Below are 18,144 nucleotides of genomic sequence, written 5' to 3'. Positions count from 1 at the left end.
GCCTCAGGGTGAAACTGGGTTTGAAATGTGCTGGGACGTTTTATCCTTTGCCTCCTCACTGCACACCAGTTGCTCTCGGTCCAGCGTTTTTAAAATGATAGTTTTTGGAAGTGTCAGATGGACTGTGCCAGGGTTTGGTCCTCAGACAGTCAATATAAATGGCAGCACTCTGACTGGTCAAGATGACCTTTTTCATAGAGCTTGTTGTTAACACATCAGACTTGTTAAGTGTAAACGATGGAGGGGCATAAAGTGATCTTGGAGATGAAAAGAACCGTTGTTGGCAGGATTTGAACCTGCGCGGGGAAACCCCAATGGATTTCTAGTCCATCGCCTTAACCACTCGGCCACAACAACCGGCAAAAGGTAACGATGAAGAGTCTGACGACCCAGGTTGGTTCTGTCCATGAGTGCATGGTCTTGTCCAGTTTGTCCTGTCCAGTTTGGTGTTGGTGCTCCTTTACTTGTTTTCCATTTCATTCGCAGGTAAATCTGTGCCGACCCAAGTCTCCGTTTGACAGACAGCTATCACAGAAAGTTGCCGACAGCTGAGCAAGTACTCACGTGCCAACATGGCACAAGTTGAATTGCTTCCAAGCCGGCTGTGTTCACGATCACATGGTCGTTTGAGACTACAAGCCTTCACTGTCCATTCTACGCTGTTTACTTTATTAGGAAGGTGCTCTACAATTGTCCCAACAAGCAGGGGCAGCACTGAACATAAAACTCTCTTTCTCACATGTTATTGTCATGTGTTTTTGTGAAAGATAAGGCTGACTTGTTTTCTTGCTTCTCTATTTAAACAATCTGAAATCTTCACTGACACTGATGTGGACAGACTGAGAGTGTCTCTGTGCTATCTCAACAAGTCTTGAGCCAGAGATGAGAGTTTTCATCTGCATTCATGGTCACCACATAATGAATCATTCTGACTATTGTGATGCCCTGAGATGAGGTCCAGTATTCTGGAATGGAAGTTACCATTCCAGAATGGAAGGCAACATTCCGGGACAAACATCGGCATAACAGAATTCCCGAATAACAGTCAGTATTCTGGAACAGAGGTCAGTATTCCGTAACAGAAGTCAGCAAGACAGCATTCTGGAATGAAAAGTATTCCAGAATAAAAGAAAGTATTCCCAAATGAAAGGCAGAAATCTAGAATGAGTGGCAGCATACCATAATAGACATCCACCCACTCCAGAATAATAGGCAGGATTCCGGAATGGTAGACAAAATTCCGGAATTAAACCCCTAACCCGACAGCGGCCTGTGACGTCATGGAAGTCAGCATTCCGACATGGAAGGCAACATTCCGGGACAAAAGTCAGCAAGACAGCATTCTGGAATGAAAAGCATTCCAGATTGAAAGAAATCATTCCAGATTGAAAGGCAGAAATCTAGAACGAGCGGCAGCATACCAGAATAGACATCCATCCATGCCAGAATGGTAGACAGGATTCCAGAATGGTAGACAAAATTCCGGACTTAAATCCCTAACCTGACAGCAGCCTGTGACGTCATCCAATCAGAGCCAGAGACTGAACCTCCTTAAGGGCAACAGTGGCAAAAAAAAACAGGAAGAACCCCTGTAGGTTTGATTTAATGTCTCATCATATCAGATGAAATCATCCAATTGGCTTCTGTGGTCTGGGTTAGAATCTAAGTCAGTCAATGTCTTAAATGATTAGTTATTTCCCCTCCAGAGGATAAATTATTTAAATGATTACTTATTTTTCCCTCCAGATGAAATGAACAGAACTGTCAGGAGTGGGATTTGAACCCACGCCTCCAGTGGAGACTGCGACCTGAACACAGCGCCTTGGACCGCTCGGCCATCCTGACACGAAAAGTGTGCTGTCCACAACAAGTTTGGAAAAGCTCAAGGATGAACACTTAATAAACGATCTGAAATCTTCACTGACACTGATGTGGACAGACTCAGAGTGTGTCTGTCTATGCTATCTCAACAAGTCTTGAGCCAGAGATGAGACTTTTCATCTGGTCACCACATGATGAATCATTCTGACTATTGTAGTACCTTGAGATCTGCCTTTCCCAGGTGTTTTGTCCTTAAGGTGAAGCAGTCTCTGCCTCAGGGTGAAACTGGGTTTGAAATGTGCTGGGACGTTTTATCCTTTGCCTCCTCAGAAGAAAGCGGTCTTGGAGACCTGCTTAATATGAGAGACAAACGACATGTCTTGATCAAAGATAACTCCAAGGTTCCTCACAGTCGTACTGGAGGCCAGAGTAATTCCATCCGAGAGAAAGTATTATCTGATAAACTAGTTCTGAGATGTTTCGGTCCAAAAACAATGACCTCAGTCTTGTCCGAGTTTAATAGTAAAAGTAGTAAAAATAGGACCAGTGCAGCCTTTGCAGTGCGGACTTTGCAGTGCACAGTGCGGACCAGTGCAGCCTTTGCAGTGTGCAGTGCGGACTTTGCAGTGCGCAGTGCGGACTCAGTAAATAAGTGCGTGTGAGAAAAATGTGCGGGCCGCACTAACTCCACCACAAAATATCGGCTCGTGCAGTGCGGACCAGTGCAGCCTTTGCAGTGTGCAGTGCGGCCTTTGCAGTGCGCAGTGCGTGTTATGTGACGTGTGGGGTAGGACCCAGGCGCAGACAAAAATAATGTTCAACAAAAGGAGCTTTATTCAAAGCTAAATAACAAAAGCAGTCCAGAGGAGCAGGTAAACGAAAGGAGGGCTACTGGAAACAGTGCCAGACAAAAGGTAAAAAGTACAAAATAAACACAAAAGAATAAACCAAACCAAACCTGAGGATGATCGGGGAAACATGAGGAAACACGGAGGAAGAAGAAGGACGAAGAGGTGGATCACGAGGTGGATCACAAGGGAGTACACACAGGGGTGCACACGGGGAATCACAAGGGAAAACTGACAAAGACCAAGGGAAGGCACAGGGCTTAAAAAGAGGAGAGACGACACAGGTGAACACAATTAGGGAGGAGCTGATAATCAGGGAGGAGGCTAGAGGAGAGAGAGGGAAGGACTGAGGAGCAGAGAACAGGAGGGAGGAGGAACAGAAGGAGAGGGAAGGACTGAGGAGGAGTAGAGAAAGAGGAGGGAGGAAGAGAAGGAGAGAGGGAAGGACTGAGGAGGAGCAGAGAAAGAGGACAAACACTGAAAACTAAATAACAAAATAAACAATATAATAAACAATGAGCCAAGACCCTGGCTCATGACAGTGCGGACTTTGCATGTGCAGTGCACCCTTTGCAGTCTGCACTGCAAAGGGTGCACTGCAAAGTCCGCACTGCGCACTGCAAAGGGTACACTGCAAAGTCCGCACTGCGCACTGCAAAGGCCGCACTGCACACTGCAGAGTCCGCACTGCAAAGGCCGCACTGCACACTGCAAAGGCTGCACTGGTCCGCACTGTGCACTGCAAAGTCCGCACTGCAAAGTCTGCACTGCGCACTGCAAAGGGTTTGATTGTTGTCACCTGTGTCTTGTTAACTCTTGAACAGAGCCATTGCTTGACACTATAGGGGCCCTAGGCGAGAAGGTAACACTGGGGCCCTACGGGCTACTAGATTCTATAGAAATGCCGCCCCAAACACAAAGACATGTACAGTGATGATTAATAAGCAACCTTTATTTAAATAATGTGGAACACACATATGAAAATATTATCTTAAGGAAATATAAAAAACCTGTACAACACAATCAAATTCATCATAGAAATATGTACTCTCTAAAGACTGTCCACAGTGGTGGAAAGTAACTAAGTATTTGTACTTTGTTACTGTACTTGGGTAATTTTTCACGTATATGTAAAAAACAATCCTTGAGTCCAATTGTCTCGATTTAAACTCTTGGAAATTGAAAGTAAGTACTTGAGACTTTGGTTAAGTAGGCTCATTGATGTAGCACATCTACAGTACAGCATGCACTAAATTGTGACGATTAAACTAAAGAAATGATGCTGTTATCGAACCGTTTTTCCCCACTCGGCGACACACCCGCTGAGAAGCCGACCCTGGTTATTGGCGACTCTGTTCTGCGGCATGTAAAGCCGACACCAGCGGCTATAGGTAAGTGCATCCCGGGGGCCAGAGCGGGCGACATAGAGGGTAGCCTGAAGCTGCTGGCGAGAGATAAGCATAAATACAGTAGGATTATAATTCACGTCGGTGTTAATGACACCCGGCTTCGCCAGTCAGAGGTCACTAAAGTTAATATTGAGTCGGTGTGTAATTTAGCTAAAACCATGTCGGACTCCGTAGCGTTCTCTGGTCCCCTCCCGAATCTGACCAGTGATGACATGTTTAGCCGCATGTCCTCGCTCCGTCGCTGGCTGTCATGGTGGTGTCCAGAAAATAACGTGGCCTTTATAGATAACTGGGAAACTTTCTGGGGGAAACCTGGCCTTATTAGGAGAGACGGCATCCATCCCACCCAGGGTGGTGCAGCTCTGATTTCTAGCAACATAGCCAAGTTTATTAGACCAACCTGACAACCCAGGGTCGAGGCCAGGCAGAGTCGCTGTCCTACACACCTCTCTGCTGCTTCTGGAGGACTGCCGCCCTCAGTTAGAAACACATTAAACACAATACACATAGAAACACTAAGCTTAATAATGTTATTGAAGTGGTGACGGTCACACGTCCTCCCACAGTTCATCAAGCACACAAGTTAAGATATATTAATCATAATAACCTCATAAAAATACACACTAACACACAAACACATAGAACAAGGTAACAGAACACTCAGGTGTGGATTGTTTAACATACGATCCCTCCACTCTAAGTCGCTCTTAGTTAATGATTTAATTGTTGATCATCACACTGATATACTTTGTCTCACTGAGACTTGGTTACAGGATGAAGAATATGTTGCTTTAAATGAATCAACTCCGTCCTGTTATATTAACTGTCATGTTCCTAGAGTTACAGGTCGCGGAGGAGGAGTGGCAGCAATCTACCGCTCCAGTCTTCAGATGAATCCTAAACCTAAGTCTACTCATACTTCTTTTGAGAGTCTCACTCTCAGCCTGTCTCACGGAAGCTGGAAGAAGTCAGAATTTGTTTTACTCGTCGTAGTGTATCGTCCACCTGCTGCTGCTTATTCAGAGTTCCTGCCGGAGTTTTCAGACTTCTTATCAAGTTTAGTGCTTAGCACAGATAAAGTCATTATAGTGGGTGACTTTAACATTCATATGGACGTCGACTCCGACAGTCTGAAGATTGCCTTCAACTCACTCTTGGATTCAGTTGGGTTCTCTCAGTTAGTAAATGAACCCACACTGTCACAGTCACACCCTCGACCTGGTTCTCACCTACGGCCTGGAAGCTGAGAACCTGCTAGTGTGGTCTCAAAATCCTGTTCTTTCAGATCACTCATTAATAACTTTTGACTTCTCTCTTTCAGACCTACCAGCACCTGAGGAAAAGGTCTACTACAGCAGATGTCTGTCTGAAGACGCCGTAAAGCAGTTTAGGACAGCAATCCTACCAGTACTCCCCAGTCCCAAGTACTGATGGGGGTACCAACTTAAATGTTACTCCTGCAGAGCTGGACCGCTTTGTCAACAACACTGCAGACACACTACACTCAGTCTTAAACAGGATTGCTCCACTGAAGAAGAAGAAAACTACAAACCAGAAGAGGCTAGCTCCGTGGTACAACTCAAACATCCGATCACTGAAACGGATTACACGTAGGATGGAGAGGATGTGGCAGTCCTCTAAATCAGATGACTCCCGGAGGATCTGGAGAGACAGTCTGCTGACGTATAAGAAGGCCCTTCGTAAAGCCAGGACAGCCTACTATTCATCACTAATAGAAGAAAACAAGAACAACCCGCGCTTTCTCTTTAACGCCGTGGCCAGGCTGACAAAGAGCCACAGCTCTGTGGAGCCTCGCATTCCTGCAGCTCTTAGTAGTGAAGACTTCATGAGCTTCTTCACTGATAAAATCACCACTATTAGAGGACAAATCAACCACAATCTCTCTGTGACCGCTGAGGATACACCGCCACTTCTGGAAATGGATCCTGATCTAACTCTGGACTGCTTCGCGCCCATCGGCCTCCCTGAGCTGACCACCAGCATCAGCAAGTCTAAACCTACTACCTGTCTTCTGGATCCGATCCCTTCACAGCTCCTCAAGGATGCTATTCCTCTGATCGGAGACTCTATATTAGGACAGATCAACTTGTCTCTGGAAACAGGATATGTACCACAGGCTTTTAAAACTGCTGTGATCATTCCGATACTTAAAAAACCTTCACTGGACCCGGACGTCCTAGGAAACTACAGACCGATCTCCAACCTCACCTTTATCTCCAAACTACTCGAAAGAGCTGTTGTAAGTCAGCTAAACGACCACCTGTGTAGTAACAGTCTGTTTGATGCTTTCCAGTCTGGTTTCAGAGCCCATCACAGCACAGAAACAGCACTGCTTAAAGTCACCAATGACCTCCTCATGGCATCGGACCGGGGTCTCGTCTCTGTACTCGTTCTACTGGATCTCAGTGCTGCCTTCGACACCGTAGACCATCGCATCCTGCTACACAGATTGGAACACGAGATCAGGATTACAGGAACAGCACTGCGCTGGTTTAAATCATATTTATCTGACAGATTTCATTTTGTTCACACTAACGATGTGTCTTCCACAGGTACAAGGGTTAACCACGGTGTTCCACAGGGTTCTGTGCTCGGACCGATCCTGTTCACCCTCTACATGCTCCCTCTAGGATACATCATCCAGAAGCACGGCATAAACTTTCATTGTTATGCTGATGATACCCAGCTGTATTTATCCATGAAGCCTGAAGAAACGGAGCCGCTAGTCAGACTACAGGCGTGTCTAAAGGACATAAAGGACTGGATGTCCTCCAACTTTTTACTATTAAACTCGGACAAGACTGAGGTCATTGTTTTTGGACCGAAACATCTCAGAACTAGTTTATCAGATAATACTCTCTCCCTGGATGGAATTACTCTGGCCTCCAGTACGACTGTGAGGAACCTTGGAGTTATCTTTGATCAAGACATGTCGTTTGTCTCTCATATTAAGCAGGTCTCCAGGACCGCTTTCTTTCACCTGCGTAATATTACTAAGATCAGGAGCATCCTCTCTCAGAGTGATGCTGAAAAGCTCATCCATGCTTTTGTCACTTCAAGACTGGACTACTGCAACTCTTTATTGTCAGGATGTCCACATTACTCCATCAACAGTCTGCAGCTGATCCAGAACGCAGCAGCTAGAGTTCTGACAGGAAGCAGCCAAAGGGATCATATCTCTCCTGTCCTAGCGTCTCTTCACTGGCTCCCACTGGACTCAAGAATACACTTCAAGATCCTTCTTCTAACCTACAAGGCTCTTCATGGACTTGCTCCGTTGTATCTGCAGGACCGATTGTACCATATGTTCCTAATAGGACACTCAGATCTCTGAGTGCAGGTTTACTAGTAGTTCCTAGGATTCATAAAAGTAGAATGGGAGGACGAGCTTTCAGCTATCAGGCACCGCTATTATGGAACCAGTTACCAATCTGGGTCCGAGAGGCAGACACTGCCTCCACCTTTAAGACTAGACTTAAAACTTTTCTGTTTAGTAAGGCGTACAGTTAGCCTTAGACCTAGTGTGTAGCACAGCTATGCTGCTCTAGGCCTACGTTGTCGGGGGGCACAAACATCCACTGAGCAGTTTCCCTCTCACCCTCTAACCTCTCCTTTTCTCTCCTTAGTCTGGCTCACACTGGTCTCAAGACCTGGATGATGACCTGCAGTCCGGCCCGTGAAGTCTCTCTTGCTCTACGTTGTCGGGGGGCACAAACACGATCCTCTGAACACCCTCTGACCTCTCCTCCACTCTCCTTAGTCTGGATCGCTGGGTAATATCGTCTCATAATCTGTGTTAACTGTCTTCCTTGTAGTTCTGTGCCTCGCTCTCGCTCTCTCTCTTTGCAGGTCTCAAGACCTGCATACTGACCTGCAGTCTCTCCTGTGCTCATCGACTTCACTAGCCCCTGCTGCTCATCTTTACTATCAATTACTATTCCTACTTATGGACCGACGATATATATAGATCCATCCATCCATCCATCTTCCACCGCTTATCCGGGGCCGGGTCGCGGGGGCAGCAGTCTAAGCAGGGACACCCAGACTTCCCTCCCACCAGACACTTCCTCCAGCTCCTCTGGGGGAATCCCGAGGCGTTCCCAGGCCAGCCGAGAGACATAGTCTCTCCACCGCGTCCTGGGTCTTCCCCGGGGCCTCCTCCCAGTGGGACATGCCCGGAACACCTCCCCAGGGAGGCATCCAGGAGGCATCCGAACCAGATGCCCGAGCCACCTCAGCTGGCTCCTCTCGATGTGGAGGAGCAGCGGCTCTACTCCGAGCTCCTCTCGGGTGACTGAGCTTCTCACCCTATCTCTAAGGGAGCGCCCAGCCACCCTTCGAAGGAAACTCATTTCGGCCGCCTGTATTCGCGATCTCATTCTTTCGGTCACTACCCAAAGCTCATGACCATAGGTGAGGGTAGGAACGTAGATTGACCGGTAAATCGAGAGCTTCGCCTTCCGGCTCAGCTCCTTCTTCACCACAACAGACCGGTACAGCGACCGCATTACTGCGGAAGCTGCACCGATCCGTCTGTCAATCTCCCGCTCCATTTTTCCCTCACTCGTGAACGAGACCCCGCGATACACAAACTCCTCCACTTGGGGCAGGAGCTCTCCTCCCCCCAGAGAGGACAAACTACCTTTTTCCGGTCGAGAACCATGGCCTCAGACTTGGAGGTGCTGATTCTCATCCCAGCCGCTTCACACTCGGCTGCAAACCGTCCCAGTGCACACTGGAGGTCCCGGCTCGATGAAGCCAACAGGACAACATCATCCGCAAAAAGCAGAGATGAAATCCTATGGTTCCCGAACCAGATCCCCTCCGGTCCCTCGCTGCGCCTAGAAATTCTGTCCATAAAAATTATGAACAGAACCGGTGACAAAGGGCAGCCCTGCCGGAGTCCAACATGCACTGGGAACAGGTCTGACTTACTGCCGGCAATGCGAACCAGACTCCTGCTCCGGTCATACAGGGACCTAACAGCCCTCAGCAGAGGGCCACGGACCCCATACTCCCAGAGCACCTCCCACAAGATGCCGCGAGGGACACGGTCGAACGCCTTCTCCAAGTCCACAAAACACATGTGGACTGGTTGGGCGAACTCCCATGAACCCTCCAGCACCCTGCGGAGGGTATAGAGCTGGTCCAGCGTTCCACGGCCAGGACGAAAACCACATTGCTCCTCCTTAATCCGAGGTTCGACTATGGGTCTAATTCTCCTCTCCAGTACCCTGGCGTAGACTTTCCCAGGGAGGCTGAGGAGTGTGATCCCCCTGTAGTTGGAGCACACCCTCCGGTCCCCCTTTTTAAAAAGAGGGACCACCACCCCGGTCTGCCAGTCCAGCGGCACTGCCCCCGATTGCCACGCGATGTTGCAGAGGCGTGTCAACCAAGACAGCCCCACAATCCAGAGACTTAAGGTACCCAGGGCGAATCTCATCCACCCCCGGTGCCTTGCCACCGGGGAGCTTTTTGGCTACCTCGGCAACTTCAGCACAGGTGATGAACGAGTCCACCACTGAGTCATCAGCCTCCGCTTCCATAATAGAAGGCGTGTTGGTGGGATTGAGGAGACCCTCAAAGTACTCTTTCCACCGTCCAACCACCCCCTCAGTCGAGGTCAACAGCTCCCCACCCCCACTGAATACAGTGTTGGCAGAGTACTGCTTCCCCCTCCTGAGGCGCCGGACGGTTTGCCAGAATCTCTTTGAGGCTGACCGATAGTCCTCCTCCATGGCCTCCCCAAACTCCTCCCAGGCCCGAGTTTTTGCCTCTACAACTGCCTTCGCTGCAGCACGCTTGGCCTGCCGATACCTATCAGCTGCCTCAGGAGTCCCACAAGCCAACCAGGCCCGATAGGACTCCTTCTTCAGCTTGACGGCATCCCTGACCTCCGGTGTCCACCACCGGGTCCGGGGATTGCCGCCACGACAGGCACCAGAGGCCTTGCGGCCGCAGCTTTGGACAGCTGCATCGACAATGGAGGTGGAAAACATGGTCCACTCCGACTCAATGTCTCCAGCCTCCCTCGGAATCTGGGTGAAGCTCTCCCGGAGGTGGGAGTTGAAGATCTCCTTAGCGGCGGGTTCGGCCAAACGCTCCCAACAGACCCGCACAGTACGTTTGGGCCTGCCGGGCCTGTCCAGCCTCTTCCCCCGCCAACGGATCCAACTCACCACCAGGTAGTGATCAGTTGACAGCTCAGCCCCTCTCTTCACCCGAGTGTCCAAAACACAAGGCCGAAGGTCAGCTGACACGATTACAAAATCGATCATTGACCTCCGGCCTAGGGTGTCCTGGTGCCAGGTGCACCGATGGACAACCTTGTGCTCGAACATGGTGTTCGTTATGGACAAACCATGCCCAGCACAGAAGTCCAATAACAAAACACCACTCGGGTTCAGATCGGGGAGGCCGTTCCTCCCAATCACGCCTCTCCAGGTGTTACTGTCACTGCCCACGTGGGCGTTGAAGTCTCCCAGCAAGATGACAGAGTCCCCGGTTGGGGTGCCATCCAGCACCCCTCCCAGAGACTGTAAGAAGGTCAAGTACTCTACACTGCTGTTCGGCGCATACGCCGAAACCACAGTGAGAGACCTCTCCCCAACCCGAAGGCGCAGGGAGGCGACCCTCTCACATACTGGGGAAAACTCCAACACATGGCAGCTAAGCTGTGGGGCTATAAGCAAGCCCACACCAGCCCGCCGCCTCTCACCATGGGCAACTCCAGAATAGAAGAGAGTCCAACCCCTCTCAAGGAGTTGGGTTCCAGAACCCGAGCTGTGCGTGGAGGCGAGCCCGACTATATCTAGTCGGTACCGCTCAGCCTCCCGCACAAGCTCAGGCTCCTTCCCCCCCAGCGAGGTGACATTCCATGTCCCCAGAGCCAGTTTCTGTGTCCAGTGATCAGGTCGCCGAGGCCCCCGCCTTCGACTGCCACCCAATCCACTCTGCACCGGCCCCTTACGGTTCCTCCCACCGGTGGTGGGCCCATGGGAGGTCGGCCCCACGTCGCTCCTTCGGGCTAAGCCCGGCCGGGCCCCGTGGGGAAAGGCCCGGCCACCAGGCGCTCGCATTCGAGCCCCAACCCCGGGCCTGGCTCCAGGGTGGGGCCCCGGCTGCGCCATACCGGGCGACGTCACGGTCCTTGTTCTTCTTTCCATCATAAGGGGTATTTGGACCGCTCTTAGTCTGGCCCATCACCCAGGACCTGTTTGCCTTGGGAGACCCTGGGGGCATTAAGCCCCCGACAACATAGCTCCTAGGATCATCTGGGCACTCAAACCCTCCACCACAGTAAGGTGGCGGTCCACGGAGGGGATATATATAGATATCTATTACAATATAATCACCGTTTCATCTTGCTGTCATGTTTGCTCTGTACTGTATCATGTTTGTATCATGTTTGCTCCTCTCTCCCTCTCTCTCTTTCTCCTTCATCCTCTCTCTCTCTCTCTCTCTCTCCTCCCCATCCTCTGACTAGCAGCAGGACTGGTTCCCCCTTAAGTTGACGGGTCCTGCTCAAGGTTTCTTCCTCTTAAAGGGAGTTTTTCCTTGCCACAGTGCTCTTAGGGGGGTTCCTGTGAAGCGCTTTGAGACAATGTCTGATTGTAATATGCGCTATATAAATAAAACTGAATTGAATTGAATTGAATTGTTATTCTATATGACCAGCAGGTGGCAGAAGAGACTCAGAAACAAGCAGCCTATAGGCCGACTAGCTTGGCTGCTGACAGTTGGCATGGAGGGAGCCTCTCCATAGGATCCTTTACTTACCTTTGAACCTTGTGCCTGACTTTGTATCAACGTGACATCATTATCTTATTAGTTTGATTGCTGCAAAGCAATACATGGTAACACTGGACTCATTTTATATCTAATAGTCTGAATTATTGGTGTGAGTGTGTCAGACTATTAATAATTTCACCATCATCCTTCCACGATTAATTCGTGGTGGACAACATCCATCTATCCATCATCTGAACCTGCTTCGTCAGGGTCACTGGGGGCTGGAGCCTATCCCTGTATCCATAGGTGAGGTGCTCATGTACACTGGACTGGTTAGAAAACAAAGATGTTTAAATACAAACGTAAGTTTGTCCAAATCTGACATAATATGCCTACTGGGTGTATTGTGTATATGCAGCTTATGTATATAATGTACAACATTTATACAACAAATAGAAACAAATACATAAATACAGTCACAAAAATGTCTTTATTTAGTGTGACATATTGCACAAGTCACAGCTCCAAGGGGACAGAGGAAAAACAGCTACACCCAAATTCTCTGTTGCTGCTCTCTGCTCTGCTTGCTCTTCTCCTGTCCTGTGTTTTATGCTATGATATATAAGCATAGCATAATTGAGCATAGTTTCAATGAGCAGGTTTTCAGAGTTATGATACATGATATGCTCTCTGTATCTTCCCTGTAAGGACCCATACATTATTCTAACAAATGCTGCTGGCCTCAGGCACCTCTGCTTTTCAAAATACAATGTTTAACTATTCCAAACCATCTCTCCACGTGGCAGTTTGTCTCTCTGGTTTTGGTTGTGATTTGTTGTTTGGTCACATGCATCCCTTTTCACACGTCTCAACATGAGACCACTCCAAAGGGGAAATATGCCAAGGCAGTTGTCAAAGAGAACATCAAGCACGGCAGGACAGAAGTAGGGAATGTCTTCAGGAAGTGAGGTCTCTGAATCCTCTTCCATTTCTGTCTGTACTTCCTCCAAGATGCTCTTAAACACATGTGTAAAGGGAGATCCTCCAACAATGGTGTTGACATTTCTTCTTTGTTTGTCATCTTCCAGAGCTAGGGGTGTCAGCATTTCCTGTTTGTTCCATGTCTGGAATGATGTTTGTTTTAATCAAGTCATGCAATGTCTCAAGATGTTTCTGGACACAACTGCGCTGGTTTGGTGGCTTTTAACCACACGGCAGAGGAGACGGAAGATGGTGAGTACCTGCAGCCATTTGAAGTACTGTTTGCAACCTCCAGGAAATGCAAATGTGGCAAACTTTTCAAGTTCTTATCTGCAGTTTTTTTTCCCAATTGCCCTACTGACAGCTTTAATCACATGTGGCAGGATCATATGCACAAGACTGTGAATGTTTGTATGTCCTTCGCTGTCTTCCATTTAGAACACCATTGCAAAAAGCTCTGTCTAAATAGCTGTCCAATGCTCTCCCTCTCTGTTTCAACCTGTTTACTTTCAGGGTGTTGTATTGTGATACTTTCTGAGTGTATTGTGATACCTTTTCACTCCATCCTACTGTAGCCAGAGAAGTAGGATGGAGTGAGTGTCAATTGGTCATCATTCACAGACTGGGAGGGGGGTGCATTTTGACCACAACCTGGAAGGGTTAGGGCATAGTATAGCAGTCGTTTACTTTGATTAGGGACCTTGGATACACATTCCCTGTAGCATCTAGATATACAGCCACATTTTTTTCTCCCACATGAGATGCTTACTCCAGTCTCTGTGTACATATGTACTCCAAATGGATCAACCTGGTAATGCTGTATATATCCAGGCACCTTGTGAAACTTAAATCACATTCCTTCATGAGAGACTGGGGTGAGATACATCTCCATTAAAACATCCTCATGAAGTCTTTCTCTTTTTCCAGCCTCATAATGTGTATTTTTAAGCACATTTTGTTCAGGCTGTGGGTCATGTTTCCTGTTGATGAAGATTCTCAGTCATCCAGGTCATCATACGTAGAGAAGATTGAAGCAAGGCGTCTGGACTTGTAGAGTTTTCGTGAAGACGTTTCGCTGCTCATCCAAGCAGCTTCATCAGTTCTAACTGGTGGGAAACATGGTTTATATGTGGTGGAGGACCTCAGTGGGTGGGTCTGGGTAAAACTTAAAAAAAACAATAGCACTAAATGTTTCCATAGTTACCTGTGATGTTCTGGCTGCCTGGGCCAGGTGTGTCTAACGACTGGCTAACCACTGTGAGACTGCTGGAGGGGGACTGGTTGACAGTCCTTCTTCTGGTTGACACAGTTCTTGCTGTGAGTATGTGCAAACTTCCTGGAATGGATGGAACCACTGCATTGTATGTGGTAGAAAGATGATGTCTGAGGCCACCACCTCCGTTTTTTCCAGCAGGTCTGTAACCACATATAAACCATGTTTCCCCACCAAACAGTATAACAGTATTTCTCACTAAATAAACATACAAGTTTACACAGACTTGGACATTGCACCAAAATAAACCCAATAATATTTGCATTCTTTCATCAAACATTACATATAACACTGAACAAATAATGCAGCTCTATCTTATAATCACACATCAACACATCAGGAGACATACATTCAATTGGAGCGACGTAAGTGTGCTATATACATATACTTGATACAAATTACAGCGGAGCATTTCAGCGCGATAATTACTCGAAGTAGCGCGAGATTACCCACAGCTCGGCTATACCGCTACTACCTTCCAATTAGCTCCATCGTTAGCTTCTACAAACTACTTTAAAGTTACTCAAAGTACCCAAATCATTATGAAATCACTGTCAGCGAATACAGAAACAATACGAAGCTTAAGGCTTTCATTCGTGACACATTTTTAACCAAATACTGACCTGAGAATAATAGAATGTTAGCAAAAGAAACACAGTAGCACTCGCTTCGTTCTCCGGGTTTGCTTCTAACAGGAAACAGGAAGTTGGTCCGCAGGTACACAACTGAGGAGTGACAATCACAATGCCAAAGGTTCCACTTACCATTATAACACTTAATTCACTCATATTCGCACAGGCATACCTTTTATACATGCAAAATATGATCTTATTACTTATTAAGTATTACAGCACTGTTAAAGTATCAACAAAATAAATTTTTACCTGCTTTTTGATTCTCAAAATACCAAATGTGGTTGCACATATTTGGGTGCACCACACAAGGACTGTTCCAGCATGGCTGACAATGTATGACCCAGATTTGGCTCCATATTGCAGCAGGACAAGGCGCAATGTTTGGCATTGGCATGTACCAGCAAGGGGGATTAGCTCAAATGTAGAGCACTCACTTAGCATCAAAGAGCTGCTGGAACACTGACAGCTAATTTAGTTGATGACAACATGTGAGTGTCTGTGACCATGGCTGATCCACAGTTGATTGAGGACACTGCTGAACACAGCTTCTAAACAGACGTTACACAACTAGCTTAACATATTACCCTCATCTCATACACCACAATACTCAATACTGATCATGAATGTCACCTCGGTCTAAAGACTTGTTGAGACAGCACGTGTTGACACAGATTTCAAGATGAGGCACAGAGGGATTTACAGCTGTATCATTCTGCACCAGATGAAGCACATGGTCTGAACCAGGTCGTGTCCTGTGTGTCAGGGAAAGGCTGAAACCCTGCAGCACCTGTTTCTGACTGCTCTGACCACGCTGCCTTCTTCTCCAGTCTGCTCTCCAGTGATGTTGCTCCTTGCGCTCCCCTCTGATTGAGCGCTGTGCTGCAGCCATTGCAACACCTATCGCACCTCAGAGTGATCCAGCAGTGCCTCATGTTCAGCAGCATACAGTGAGCAGCTTTAATCTCTGGATTGACAGACTTTATCTGCGCAATAACTTGCAGAACAGAAAGTCTTCCAAATATCGCCTTTCCAGGGATAGCACACCAAAACTATCAACTGAGCAGCACTGGAGATGCTCTGCTCTGTCGATTCATCCAACTGAAAGGAACATTTCATTTTTTTTCTAGCTCTCAGGACGAGAGCTGCTGCAACAGGTATCCACCCTGAAGGACAGCGCCACAGGAAGTTAAAAAGCACTTCTGGTGGGACTCAAAACCGACAACCTTTGAATCACTTCTCCTGTGTTTAACTAGAAGTCCAATGCGCTATCCATTGTGCACCAAAGCCACAAAGCAGTGGCTTTAAAGTATTTTTTTTTTTTTTTTTTTTAAAAAGTCAGCATAACAGAGGTTACAGCATCACTGAGTTTCCCCTCAGGGAAGCTGCTGTTTTTTTACTGCCACCCCTGGATATATGCAGTCCAGTGCAGTGAGGCATGCTCTGTTCTGTACAATGGCACTGCAAAGTCTGCACTGCAAAGTCCGCACTGCACACTGCAAAGGCCGCACTGCAGAGGCCGCACTGCACACTGCAAAGGCTGCACTGCAGAGGCCGCACTGCACATGCAGAGGCCGCACTGCACACTGCAAAGGCTGCACTGCAGAGGCCGCACTGCACACTGCAAAGGCCGCACTGCACACTGCAAGGCTGAACTGCAGAGGCCGCACTGCACACTGCAAAGTTCCGCACTGCACAATGCAAAGGCTGCACTGCAAAGGCAGCACTGCGCACTGCAGAGGCCGCACCAGGGCCACACAGTGCAGAGCAGCTCAGATGATGTGAAGACACATTTACAGCATAGTCACGTTAGCATTGTTAAAGTGTAGACAGCATGACTGTGTCTCTCCAAGAGTAGATGGGTTGGGAAGATGTTATCGTAATGTGATGAGCCACTCGGCAGAACTGAGGATGCTACTCGGGGGAGTGGCCAAACTCAATGTATTAAAAGAAAAAGTGAAATATGACATGGTCCCAAGTATTCAGAGCCTTTGCTGTGACACTTATATTGTTGTAGCCATTTTTTTGATTAATTTGGCACTGTACAATATTGTTTTTGGTTATTTAGTATATTTGAAAGTTGTGCCATTATTATTATTTTGCAACCCGTAACAAGTCTACATTTAGTGTTTAGTTAGGGTTTTTTACAGGAAGAGGAGGGTGGAAGAAGGTGGCAAACAGTTTCTTGACCACCTTTGGCCAAGCATTATTAATTTTGAGTGATTTTCATTGAGTTAAATTATTTTGTATTTTTTTTTAAGACCTTTGTTCAGCTTTGAATAAACACGAAATGGAATGTAAAAGATGTGGCGGAGGTGTGTGTAAGACGGCCACCATTCACCCAGCCCAAACAAGGGTGTGTAACAACTGCTCTGGATTGGGATGAGTCTGAATAGAACTTTGTTAGCTTTGTAAAGCTATGTAGTAGTTGGAAAGGAACTGAAAAGAGTTCAACAAAAAGGAGTTGGTCTCCAATGGAATAAAGTTAAACATCAGGGCTCGTCCGGGATTTGAACCCGGGACCTCTTGCACCCTAAGCGAGAATCATACCCCTAGACCAACGAGCCATGTGTGACCTCTTATTTTTCATGTCTCAGTGGGTGGGAGAACAACACAAAGCACATGTTCTTCTTAGTTTGACATTGGTAAAGATATGAACAAAGATTTCTTCTAACTGTGTCAACAAAGATTGAACACTTTGCATATCACTGTCCTCCATGAGGAGACTGTCCTCCATGAGGAGAGGAGACTGTCCTCCATGAGGAGACTGTTGTCCTCCATGAGGAGAGGAGACTGTCCTCCATGAGGAGAGGAGACTGTCCTCCATGTCTAGATAAGGCTTGCTGTCTAGCAGCTGGGAGAAATGTCTTTTTGTGGCTGTGGCATTAGCTCAACATTGAATCATAAAGTGTATTTGTTGCATAACAGGAAGTGGTCTTGTATTAGGGTGTGACCCTCCTGAGAAGCAGAACCTCTCCTTTATAGGGGCTGTCTTGATAACTGCCTCTCATTTCCACCTGTTGTCTGTTCCATTTGCACAACAGCAGCTGAAACTGATCCACAATCAGTGTTGATCCTAACTGGACAGGCTGGTTTCACACAAGTGTGGCCAGATCAACCTGTCTCTGGCAACAGAGTAAGTACCACAGGCTTCTGAACTGCTGTGATCTCCAACCTCACCTTTATTTCTAAGATATTTCAAAGGGTGGCTGCAAGTCAGTCCACCTACAGCACGGTCTGTTTGAAGTGTTCCAGGATTCAACAATAATCTGTTAAATATCACAGACCAGAGTGAAATCAAGTCCTTTTGAGGCAGAAATAAGCCCCTGGACTTACTGTGGGGCCACAGTCACTTTTTGATGAAAACACCAGTTTTTGAGGTTTATTATTTTAAAGGGGTCTTCATGTGCTGGCTGCATCATAAGTTC

At 47.5% G+C, this 18,144-nt stretch overlaps 3 non-coding genes across 3 annotated transcripts; all 3 read right to left on the bottom strand.

Annotated features, from left to right (window-relative positions):
- Window positions 1-275: 275 nt before the first annotated feature.
- trnas-aga (transfer RNA serine (anticodon AGA)) lies at window positions 276-357 on the bottom strand. The gene has a single exon. It is a non-coding gene; the product is annotated as a tRNA-Ser (tRNA).
- Window positions 358-1,762: 1,405 nt separating this feature from the next.
- On the bottom strand, window positions 1,763-1,845 carry trnal-cag (transfer RNA leucine (anticodon CAG)). Its single transcript has one exon. It is a non-coding gene; the product is annotated as a tRNA-Leu (tRNA).
- A 15,366-nt stretch (window positions 1,846-17,211) lies between these two features.
- On the bottom strand, window positions 17,212-17,283 carry trnap-agg (transfer RNA proline (anticodon AGG)). The gene has a single exon. It is a non-coding gene; the product is annotated as a tRNA-Pro (tRNA).
- Between the last annotated feature and the right edge of the window lie 861 nt (window positions 17,284-18,144).

Source organism: Parambassis ranga, unplaced genomic scaffold, assembly GCF_900634625.1.
Source record: "Parambassis ranga unplaced genomic scaffold, fParRan2.1 scaffold_22_arrow_ctg1, whole genome shotgun sequence".
NCBI classification, from domain to species: Eukaryota; Metazoa; Chordata; class Actinopteri; family Ambassidae; genus Parambassis; species Parambassis ranga.
The sequence above is the reverse complement of the archived record's forward strand: the minus strand, read 5'-3'. Positions and strand labels throughout refer to the sequence as shown.